The sequence below is a fragment of the Podarcis raffonei genome, chromosome 3 (assembly GCF_027172205.1).
Source record: "Podarcis raffonei isolate rPodRaf1 chromosome 3, rPodRaf1.pri, whole genome shotgun sequence".
NCBI classification, from domain to species: Eukaryota; Metazoa; Chordata; class Lepidosauria; order Squamata; family Lacertidae; genus Podarcis; species Podarcis raffonei.
This window is the reverse complement of record NC_070604.1, coordinates 3,546,412-3,558,893: the sequence shown is the minus strand read 5'-3', so window position 1 is coordinate 3,558,893 and position 12,482 is coordinate 3,546,412. Positions and strand designations below refer to the sequence as shown.

Genomic DNA, 12,482 nt, shown 5'->3' with positions numbered 1-12,482 from the left:
GGGTGTTAGGGGAAGGGTAGAACCTCTGGTGAGGGACACGTCGTGCTCCTTCTGTGGTAGTTTGTCCACCTTGGTCCCCACCCTGCCCTCAGTGCTCAGCTATGGCTCCTAGAAACTGTCAGAATACGACAGCAGCAAAGCCCCAAGGAACGGCTTCAAGTAGCTGTCTAAACTTGGTCAGAGTAGCCGATGGGTCTCAAACCCTTGGTGGTTAGGGACTTCTCCTGCATGCAAGGACAGGGTGCAGTGGATTGAGCAGACAAGACCAATAGCGGACTGATATAAATATGATTAGTAAACAATAAAAAGTGTTGGTCATTATTCTGAATGCATTAGCATTCTCTCTCTATCTCTCTGTATATATAACAAACACACACACACACACACACACACACACACACACACACTATATATATAATACCATATCCTCCCATCTTTGGGGACAGGGCTTGGCTGGCAATGGAGAAATCTGCCAAGCAGCTTTCACACTAGATTGACTCTAAGGGGATTCATAAAGAATGACACTTCTAGCTTGTGCTGGCTGGAGGCTCTGCTTTTTTCAAGATCTGCTTTCTCAAAAGTCTAACATCTCTCATCACTAATTGTGCTGCTCCTTTACAAGTTACATAATACTGCACTGCTGAAAAAGCTTTTGTTTGCTGAAAAGGGTAAAATTTCACAATGGAGGTAAAACACACTAAAAAGGAAATGGTTATAATCTCATTCCAGTAGAAGATCCTTCTCTTTGCAATGCCTTGCCCACCCCCTTCTCCATCAGCCAAGGCTGATCAGGTTGCCACCTCTTCTCTGAAGTGGTCCTCAATACTCTGAATACAATTGTAATTTGCACATAACAGTCTCTTCTGTGTATTAGATTTTGAACGCCTGTTGATTAAAACAAATATACACAGATCTCCAGCTTTTAAAATGTGCTATTGCAAGCAAAGGTGTAGCAAGAAGTACACTCAAAGGAAGATCACTGGATATTAAAATGACATTGTCTTATCCCATCAATTTCCCTTTGGAAATTTATTTGCCTGCCAGGAAGGGACACCTATTGATAGAAGATTCAAATGTGCAAGAGAACAACAAGTGGAATATAGCAGAAAGACGGGAATGACTGGATTGGGGAATAATCAAAGGCAGAGGAGAAAAACATTTTACATTAAGAGGGGTGCAAAGGGGAGTAGTATTAGTGTGTGGAAGAATAGCAGGGAGCAGGAATAGGCTCCAAGGCTGTGGGAGAAAATAACGGCTATTGGAGGTGGCACAAGGGAATCTAATGGCTGAGTGACAGGAACACACTCCCCCCCCCCCACCAAAAAAAAAAATTCCTAACACATTTAAAGGGAAATCCAGCTAAACTTTGGGAATGGCTGCCCAATCAACTGTATCAGCCCCAAATGATGGTGCGGGGACAGAGGTTCCCTAGATGCAGGGCTGTATTTTTGTTAAAACAGTTCTGGAAGCAGATCTTTCCTACAGATAATACGGATATTACTGGTCAGCCTTGCTCCCTGATCTGGGGCTTGAATCTATCTGTGCCTCATAAGGAAATGGTGGTGATGCTGTTAGGAGTGGCATGTAATGAGATTGCACAGCACTGGATGTACATAGAAGGTTTCTCCTTTAACAGGTTGATGGCCTGTGTCTGATCTGTTGCACTCTAAACATCTAAGCCAGCGTGCAAGAGCAGTTTGGTGTTTTTAAAAGAAATACCATTTTGACACAGTGTGACATAACCTTTTTACGTCAACTGTCATATATATTTATCATCCCCCATCCCCCTTGTTACGTAGTTGAGAGGTTATATATCCCCAAGTTTTTGAGTGTGAGAATTTCAAATCTGCAGTTACTTTTGTGATTGGACAACATTTAGCTTGGTCAGTCTACGTTTGATGCAGAAGCACATAAACTGCTTTCGGAAAAGAATTTGAATTTTACCTTCTGAAAATGTCAGGTAATGCGTAAGAATAAGTATACATCTGCAAGTACTTGGCAATTTTTTTTTAATGATTTCTGTGCCATTTTACACAAGTTTTACTCACCAAGCAAAACTAAATTATGTTAGTTTGACCCAAATGTATTTTGGTCATGGTACAATTTTTTAGCACCTCTCAATTTTGGAATTTGAAAGCTGGAAAATCCAGCACACCCTCAAGCCCGTGGTGCCGATGCAGGGCCTGTTTGCCACGGCCCCCACTGTCTGCTGCTCTCTGGGTGGCCGTTTGGAGGGCCCCCGGGCTATGGGGGCCCCAGACTTTGGCCCCAGGGCCTCCTTGCCTTCCCAGCAGCTCCCAGCCTTGTTCTCCCTGGAGGTGGGGGAAGGGAAGAGGCCGAGCCGGAGGGGGCGGCTGCGCTTGCGCTGTGGGGAAGAGGGCGAGAGAGGTAAGGGGGCAGAAATCAAGCAGCCGTGGGGCTGGAAGAGGGTCAGGGAATGGAGCCGCTGTGAGCGGGGACAGTGGTGGTGGGGAGGGGAAGGGAGAATACTGAAGCATCCCGGAGGCGGAAAGGGGGCTGGAAATCTCCGCCTGCAGGGCAGCCATTTTGTGGCAGGGCTTGAAACTACAAATTGTCGACTTCGCCCTGTGGGCCCAAGCAGCGTTCAGGAGCCTTCGGATTTATGGCTTCCTTGTGTTTTATTCCCTTCCCACAGCTAAAGCCTGTTCACGTCGTTCTGCTCCTGGTATATAAATGCAGGAGCCGGGAGACGTTGGTGGCGCTGACTTTCCACCATCATTCCCGTGGCCTGGGGGGTTGAAAAGGGCCTGGGGGGCGAGAGGGGGCCGGAGGGGGTCCCTCTGTCAGTTTTCTGCATTTGAGGCCTTGTGCTCCCAAACTTCCTCCACAAAAATAGACATAAATATAAATAAAAGAGGGTCAGAAATAAGAAAGCACATTCAATTCGCACACCTTTGTTTATGTACAGATGAGGAAAAATAATTCAGATTGAAATATCCTTTTATATTGCAGTGCAGATCAGATCATCAGAAGACATAAGTATTAGTTAAAAAAAGAAAGAAAAAAGATTAACTTACTATTTACTTTTTTTAAAAGACCTTTTCTGGCCTTTTTTGCAAAAAAAATCAAACTACCGCATGAAAATCAATCTCTTTGGCAATGTTTGATTCAACACTTAGCCTGGCCAAATCCACAAGACATTTCTGAGACATTGTAGATAATTATTAATTAGCTAAAGTTTGCTAAACGGCCTCTCTCCAGAAGCTACTGTTGCTGGAATTGTCAATAGTATACTTAATACTATTAACACAAACATTTGGAAACAGGTCACAAGTTTACTAGATCTAATGGCTTTAACTTGATTGATTTGATTTGATTTATTATATTTCTATGTTGCTTTTTATTCAAATGAATCTCAAATCTCAAACAATAAATAACAAGAACATAATAGAACATAGCAGAACATCAGAAATACAGCATAAAACATAAAATAATTAACAAATCATCAGTGAAACAATTATAATCTATAAAACACTTAACACTTAAATCTTACTTTGATGGAGAATTCACAAAGTGGCCCTAACAGTAAGTGGAAAACCTACATTCTAGGTTGTTTGATAGATTGCTGAGAATGAGCTGGGCCTGAGTGAAAAGCGCTTGGAAGCTCCTAAAACACTTTAGTATTGTGCACCTGTTTGGCTTTCTTCTAGAATCTAGCCTGATTGCATTTTTAGTTTCTGTTCTCCATTCTCATTCAGACATAGTTGAAGATGTTTCCTCCTGCTACTTCCACTTCTCTGCTTTAAAAAGGTCCTCTTCTTTCTCAGCAAGCCATAGCCAAACTCTTCAGAGACTCATCAGTCATTTTGCCCAAGCCTGCAGGGAGTTCAGCCTTAACAATACCCTGATGAAGACCAACATCTTAGGTCAGGACATTGCTAGCACTCCACACATCAGCATTGGTGATCACACACTTGAGGTGGTAGACAATTTTGTCTGCCTACGTTCCACCATAACCAGCAATCTCTCCATCAATGTTGAGCTGGCAAGGCAGCTATGGCAGTGGCTCGCCTCTCCAAAAGGGTATGGGAGAACGTGATGCTAATGTCCAATACCATGATAAAAGTTTACCAGGCTTGCGTGTTGAGCACACTGCGTTATGGAAGTGAGTTGTGTGCAACTTACAACCTATTTGGAGTGATGTCTCAATGCCTTCCACATGAGCCATGCCAGGAGGATTTTGGGTATCAAATGACAAGACAGAATCCAAACAAAGATGTGCTCACATTCCCAGCATGTTCACATTCCTGTCTCAGCGATTGTATATGCTGGCATGGTCATGTCCACAGAGTGGAAGATGTCAGGATTCCCAAGGATGTGTTTCCAGCACCAGGCCAATTGGCAGACCAACACTGCATTACAGAGATGTCTGCAAATGTGACAAGAAGGCTGGTAACATCAACCATGCTATGTCTCCAGGCACTTGCAGACAACCACAATCAGGGCCAGATTTGGGTTTAATGAGACCCTAAGCTACTGAAGGTAATGGGGCTCTTTATATGTCCAGCTGTCCTTTGTCAACAACAAATTATCACTTTTTTGTGTGTTGAATATATGCTATATGGTAATTATGGACTTAATGGATATCTAAAGCCATTTGCACATAACAAAATATGTACATCATAGGAGCCTACACAACACAAAACAATGTTGCTGCATGTAGGTTTGATTTTATTTGTTTTTTATCTTATATTTTGGAAATGTACATCCAGTTTTTTTCCCTTTAATTTTTTTGGGGGACCCCAAAAGATTGGGGCCCTAAGCTATAGCTTGTTTAGCTTATACATAAATCCACACTGACCGCAATCCCTGGAGATAGGCAATCAAATTGTGCATCCATAGCAGTGAGCACAGGAGAAATGACCCCTGGTAGGAGCACAGAGAGAAGAAACACCATAGTCCCAGTGGGACGCCTTCATCTGCCCCAGCTGCAACAAAACAGGTCTCTCCCACATTGGTCTCTACAGCAGGCACTAAAATCATCCAACAGCTTGACCCCACCCCAAAAAAGTACATTCCTCCATTGTCTCCCAAGTCAGACAGATTCCAACCTCAGTGCAGTCCAGCCTCAAAATGCAGGAAATTTTGGTCCTGACACACTTCCTCCTCCTCCCCATTCTGCCTCCAGTTCACCATCTTTGCACTTACTGCAGCACTATAAATGCATACCACACCTTTAATGTTTAAATGCAGAATAGTTTTTTGTTTTGTTTTTTAAAGCTGCTGTTCCTGCCATTGCTACTATAATAAACACCGCTTACAGGAGATATTTTAAGACTGGAAGAAAGTCAAAAGATGAATGGAAGATTGGCATGATGTTTATTGGACAAATGGCTAAACAAATTAGTACCTCTACTGGATCAGGGAGTTCAGAAAGTGGAGGCTTGTTCAGCCTGCTTCAGTTCCCTCTGAGAAGTCTGCATGCAGAAAGAAGCATTCTGTTCACCATGGTGGACAGATGTAATACAATTCTGGCAAGACAGAGGCCTGTGGATGATTGGTTATGCTGTATGAGAAATATGTCAGTTTCCTGTTCTGGATGAAGCTACCTTCTGTCTGCAGGAGCATGTTTGTAGTCTGGGAGGCTTCTTTGATCCATCATTGTCATGGAGGTCCAAATGACTAGGAATGCTTTTTACCAGCTTCCAGTCATGTGCCAAGTCCAACCATTCTTGGATAGGGATATTTTAGCTACAGTGGATGATGCACTGGTGACCTCAAGACTGGATTAATGCATTTTATGTGGAGCTCCCCTTATGGTTGGTCCAAGAAAGCAGCAGGCAAGTGCAGAAGGCGGTAGCATGACTTCTAGCTACTTCTGCTTTCCGACAGTACTGCACATTATGCTACTGGGCCACATTTAATATTTTGCCACTAGTTTATAAAACCATAAACAACTTGATCTGAGGGATGACCGCCTTCCCTACATTTCTGTCCTGCCACTGTGGTCATCTGTAGGCACTCTCGTGGTACTGCATTGCATCAGAGAATCATTCTGTGGCTATACTGGTTAGGTCAGCAGTGGGGATTCTTTATCTTTAACCAGATATTTATCTCCCCTCCACCCTGCAGGCCAACTTTGACAGTTGGGTTGAGACCTGTCGGTGTTGCCCCATGGGGCTGGAAGTGACCAAACAAGACTGAACTCCCCACACATCAGCTGGTGCACAGAGAGCTCAGTCCTGCTTTCTGCAGGGATCATCTGTGTGAGCCACAAATCTATCTCTGCCTGTGCCACATCTGACATCGCATATGATGCGCGCACTAGATTTAAGCCTCCTAAGTATTGCTCAAAGGGACGTGGGTGGCGCTGTGGGTTAAACCACAGAGCCTAGGACTTGCCGATCAGAAGGTTGGTGGTTCGAATCCCCACAACGGGGTGAGCTCCCGTTGCTCGGTCCCTGCTCCTGCCAACCTAGCAGTTTGAAAGCACGTCAAGGTGCAAGTAGATAAATAGGTACCGCTCCGGCGGGAAGGTAAACGGCGTTTCTGTGCGCTGCTCCGGTTCGCCAGAAGCAGCTTAGTCATGCTGGCCACATGACCCGGAAGCTGTATGCCGGCTCCCTCGGCCAGTATAGTAAGATGAGCACCGCAACCCCAGAGTCGGCCACGACTGGACCTAATGGTCAGGGGTCCCTTTACCTTTTAGTATTGCTAACAGCTGAGCTAAAGAAGGTCTTCTTCTTTTTCATACGTATGGGGTAGGGAGAAAATGCAGTATCTCAAGTAGTGCTAGAGTGATGGAAAAGTTGCGCTTGGCCAAATGTGCTAATGTTCACTTCAGAGGCTGAGAAAGAAAGGCAGGGAAAGCAGCAAAGACACTTTTGGCAGAATAATTGCCTGTTCTTGCCTCCTGGTTGGCTGGGGACTGGAGCTAGTAAATGAAAGCATTTGCCTTTTGAGGAAATATTGTTGGGTGAGAACTTATTATGAATGGTGGCAGATATGTGAGACGGTTGGCTAGGAACATTTTCCATGATCCTCAGAGTGCCCTTTCCTGAACTGATCATCCATTGATAGAGCTCTTCTCTGACATTTTCTGGTGCCGCTCTGTTTTACATTATAGTGAAACCAGGGTGTTCTGTCTTATGACAGACCCTGGGCATCTTATAATCCTAATTGAATAACATTAATGTAATTAAAATAGCACAAACAGGATGTTCTTGTTCATTCAGTACAGTGGATCTGGTTTTTTGTAGAAGATTTCACTTTTGAAAGCTTTTTCTGTCATGACAGCTTTGTTATGAAGGAACAGGTTTAAAGTTGTATTTCTGCATCATCTGTCTTTTTGTGCATGCAAAATTCCAACTTTTCGGCCAAGAATGCAGCTTGCTCCTCTGTATTTTGCTACATCTTTTCTTTTGCAACAGTCAAAAAGGTCAATTGAATCTACAGCATTTTTGGTTAAGAGACAAATTCAGTAGAACCATGAGGTCAAATGGTGTTAGAGCTAAGCTGGAAAGACCCCTTCCTTTAGCTTCCATACTCAAGGCAGAGAAATGGGGTGGCGAATTGGGCCATTTTTTTCAGCAAGAAGTGAAACTACCCTAAAACATTTCAAGGGGTACTTCAAGATATAGTGCCATTCCATTGTACCCAGCCACTCCCACACCACCCCCAGAGTTCTCTCTCTTTTTGCTCTGTAGAGATGAATGGGGACATCATTCTTAGCCAATGAAACTGTACCAGGTTAACTCAAACTGGTTTGGCCTACCCCTACTGTAAATACAAACTGAAACAAAAGATTTTACTATTGAACAAAAGACATAATTTTATCAGATGCTTGAAAAAAGCACCCCTTTTTGTTGTGATTAATAACTGGGAGTGGAGAATAGTTTTTCCCAAGGCCTGTGACACCATGGTGGTTTGAATAAGTGCCTGAAATGTGATTTAATGCAAATCACCATTTGCATAGAGCCCACAGCATCACTGATGTCACAGCTCCTCTTCTCCCCAATGTTTACACCATGTTCAGATAGAAACACTAGACCTCAGTCTGCTAAGAGGTGTTTGCATGGCATAGGAAATGCCCATAGTTCAAGGCACAATGTGAAGAAGGTGGTTTAAAACCGTGGCCATAACTAGTTTTACTTTGGGAAGGGATTAATCAGTAGTGGGTCAACATTGCACCTCACTCTGCCCTCCCAACAGAAGATAGCTGGCCCCAGATGTTGCTCTGTAAAGGTATACCTTTTGTCTCTGGGATAGCAACCATATAGTACCTGGGTAATACAGGGATGTGGGTGGCGCTGTGGGTTAAACCACAGAGCCTAGGGCTTGCTGATCAGAAGGTTGGCGGTTCAAATCCCCATGACGGGGAGAGCTCCCGTTGCTCGGTTCCTGCTCCTGCCAACCTAGCAGTTCGAAAGCACGAAGTGCAAGTAGATAAATAGCTCCAGCGGGAAGGTAAACGGCATTTCTGTGCGCTGCTCTGGTTCGCCAGAAGTGGCTTAGTCATGCTGGCCACATGACCTGGAAGCTGTACACCGGCTCCCTCAGCCAATAAAGCGAGATGAGCGCTGCAACCCCAGAGTCGTCCGCGACTGGACCTAATGGTTAGGGTAGCCATTTTTATGTTGTGGACAGAGGAGACCTGCCTCTTGCAGAAATGCAGTGAGCACAGCTGTTTTTGGCACTGGAGATGCAGTGCTAGAGTCTTGCCTGCCCATTTAAGGCACAGAGTCTTGGCTTGTAAAATGGCAGGGGGGCACTATTTGAGTGTCATGGCAAATGACTCATGCACACTACATCGGGAGATGTTTGAATTTGTCCTATAATGAAAGACAGGTCGCTTATAGGATGTGGGCCCTTTTGGTGGATATGAAGAATTGCAGATAGTGGCTGACCTCTGCAGAATGCTAGTTTTTCCACTACCTTGCCATCCAGCAATACTTTTAATCAGGGCTGGCTCAAGACATTTTGGCAACTGAGGCAGACCCCAAAATGGTGTCTCTCCTCCTTACCAGGGAAGAAGGGGTAAGGGAAGATCAGGAACAAATGGGGAAGAAAAATCAATATTGGGATCTTCTGTCCTGGTGGATCCTGCTGCCTGAGGTGGTCACCTCACTTTGCCTGATGGGTGGGCCGGCCCTACTTTAACATTCCTTGGCAGCATACAGAAGCTCTAGGGGAAAGACTGTGACAGATTGGGAAGGATGGTGAAAACATGCTGATAGCAACTCCATAAAAATGAATATGGCCCTCTTTTTTAGCACTGAACAAATAAGTATTACCCTTATGTATCTGAGCTAGCTCACCCCCCCTCCGCTGACCTTTTTGCATAGAAGCAGAGGCTATTGCTCAAATGCCTTGAACTACATAGATGTGTCTACACTGATTTATTTAAAGTTTCACATCAGAGTGCTGAGTTCTTTCACAAATGAATACTGAAAATATGTGACTGCAACCCCTGGGAAAGGTTGCCTGCCATTCTTCCTATATTGCCAAGGACTGTGTACACACTAAAGCTTTAAAACACATTCCAAGCACATTCTTTCCCTCAAGGAAAGTTTGCCTGTCACAGAGTTACAATCCTCAGCAATCCTTAACAAACTAGAAGGCCCAGAATCCTTGGGGGGAAAGAATGTGCTTGGAATATGCTTTAGAGGTGTTGTGTATACCCAGCCCTTGACAATGTACAAAGAATGGCAGGCATGCTTTCTCAAGTGTTGCAGTTGCATAGTTTTCAGTACTCACTTTGGAAATCAGGAGAGCTGGGTCTGCTTCCATCCCTGCCCTGATAAATGTCCCAAATGACCTTTGGCAATGCTTTATTCTTACATAAGAGGAAAACAACGCATACCTGCTCCCCAGGCCGCTTAATGCATGGATACTAATGCAGTACTGTATGTTGATTATGTGTCTTTCTTCTTATTGCTGTAACAAAGTGCAAGAATCTTGTTAATGTTATGATTCTTTAGCCTTTGGTAAAGGGAGATTTGCACAGCAGTTGGTTTGGGGTGGGGGCTGCCAAGTCAGCATTGCGGTGGTACCTTGGTTCTTAAACTTAAATCATTCTGCAAGTCTGTTCCAAAACCAAAGTGTTCCAAAACCAAGGCGCATTTTCCCATAGAAAGTAATGCAAAATGGATTAATTCATTCCAGACTTTTAAAAACAACCCCTAAAACAGCAATTTAACATTAATTTTACTATCCAACAAGACCATTGATCCATCAAATGAAAGCAATAACCAATGTACTGTGCTATAAAATAAATAAGACAGTATTGTAGATGATAAAAAATTTAAAAAGAAATTTTACCTGCACTGATGATAGTCATTGTTTAGATGGGGGGCTTTTATTCATTTCCGCAATCACACAATCAATCACAAGGGGCTCGTCTTATACACGGGTAGCGCTGAGGGGTGTTTTCTTAATTTGGAGTCCCCAAAATTATACATGGGGGCATCTTATGCACGGAAAAATATGGCAATAATGATTTGCCTATCTCAATATTTTTACATATGAACTGGATTTCACTCTTGACTTTGAAAGGGAACTTAGAAGGGTATCTCACAAAAGATAAGACATAGGCCAGACATTCTCTGTTCTTCCCTTCTGAATTCAGCTTCTCTGGCTTCAAGATGATGATCCATGTTCCAAAGTGTAGCCAGATAGCAACTGCTGAACCTCGCTTGACAAGTTTCCATGACTTCTGCGTAATGTTTTTCTCCCCAGAGTGAGACACGCATTGCCTAGAGAGATAGCATGACAGGATTGTAGCTTTAAAATGAATGTGTTCAAATTCCCCATCCACCAGTCACTTCTCTGTATAGCCTTGGGGAATTCACTTAACTTCTTTCTGTTTTATTTCCTTACCTGTGAAAGAGAGATGGGTAAGCACAGTGCTACCACTGGGGAGCCAGTTAATAGCTTTAACAGGTTTACAAGACACAAGACACAAGACACAATTCTATGATTCTATGATTCTAAGCCCTCAGCCAAAAAGACCCTACTTACTTCAAATTAGGGGGGTGCTTTCAGGATAAATGGGGTCCTTTGTGGCTGTTTCTTGAGGTGAACACCACACTTCTCTGCTTATGAAAACAGAAACTACTCAGGAATGAGTAACGGTTCATTTGGTGCCTCCTATCTCTTCTTTTTCTTCTTCATTTCAGTTTCCTTAGCCAGGGCCAGATTATATGCTGTGTGACAGTGGGACACACAAGGTTCACAGAGAGAGAACAGTGAGACCACATTCTAGCAAAAGAATCTGATCATTGGAAACTAAAAAAGGGATGTGTAGTAATAATAATAAAAAAGTGCCATGATTTGTGCACTTAAGGGAGTGACAAATGATCCTTGATTGTATGTGTAAAACAAAAGTACAGTTCCTTGTTGCACCATTTGCATTTAACACTTTAATTATTAGAGTCAATTTTAAAAACTAATTTATATACCACTTGATAGTAACAAAAAACTAAGCGGTTTATGAAAATGTTAAATAAAGCATTAAAATTATCAGTGACAACAGTTAAAAACAGGTATTTCAAAACATTCAAAACATTATTAAAATCAACAGTAGCTAAAAAGAGATAAAACACACATTATTTCTACATGTCTGGATAGGCTTGTCTGAACAAAAATGTTTTAAGGTTCCAAAAATAGAACATTGCACTAATTGAGTCTTGAAGACGCCAGGGCATGAACTACTGTGGCCAAGGTTTCCCTGTCCAGCAATGTCTGTAATGGTTACATCAGTCACAACTTCTAAAAGGCACTTCTAGCCACTAAGGCTACCTGGGCTTCTAGTGACAATACTGGATCTAGAAGCACTCCCAAACTGCGGTCCTGTTTCTTCAGGAGGCAGGCAATCGACCAATTTCTGGAAAACAGGAACTTTGATCTTATATTTGTTCTTATTTTGTTTTTGGGTACCTATTTAGCATTTTAAATACAGACCATAGGTCTGCAGAGGTGTATGGGGTGGTAGGGAAGGGGTAGAACCTCTGGTGGGAGACATGTCCTGCTCCTTCTTGGGTAGTTTGTCCACCTTTAGTCCCCAACCTGTACTCAACTCTCATCTGTGGTTCCTAGAAGCTGTCAGCATGCAACAGCAACCACACCCCGGGAACTGGCCAGCTAAACTAGGTGAGGGTAGCCGATGGGTCTTAAGCCCTCCGTGAATTAGGGACTTTCTCAGCATACAAAGACAGGCTCCGGCAGATTGAGTAAGTGGGTCTAAAGGCCAAGAAGGCAGTTTCTGCATGTGGTGTAGAGGGAAATGAGGGGCAGATGGGGCTCATCAGCCAGGGAAGGTAGCCCATCTAAATGAAGGAAAACTCTGATCCTTAATCTCCTCCCCCTTGTCAGATATCTTTGGGAGAAGAAAGACTAAGGAGTAAATCCTAATATCCAGAGTGGAGTCCCTAAGATGCCTGGATGGTGCCTTGTGTGCCTTCTTCCAGTAACTCTTGCAGCCCAGCTGGTGCCAAATGTATTGCTCTGCTTTCCTTTGGACA

At 43.5% G+C, this 12,482-nt stretch overlaps 1 protein-coding gene across 2 annotated transcripts in view; it reads left to right on the top strand.

Moving 5' to 3' along the window:
- The first annotated feature begins 1,830 nt into the window (after positions 1-1,830).
- B3GNT2 (UDP-GlcNAc:betaGal beta-1,3-N-acetylglucosaminyltransferase 2) overlaps positions 1,831-12,482 on the top strand; it is a 48,090-nt gene continuing 37,438 nt past the window's right edge. Inside the window, exon 1 of one of the 2 annotated variants that reach the window (XM_053380370.1) lies at positions 1,831-1,960. The gene's annotated coding sequence lies outside the window, so the exon portion shown is untranslated. Of the gene's footprint in view, positions 1,961-2,302; positions 2,389-12,482 lie in introns of those variants that run through there. The other variant, XM_053380369.1, reaches the window with a different exon arrangement.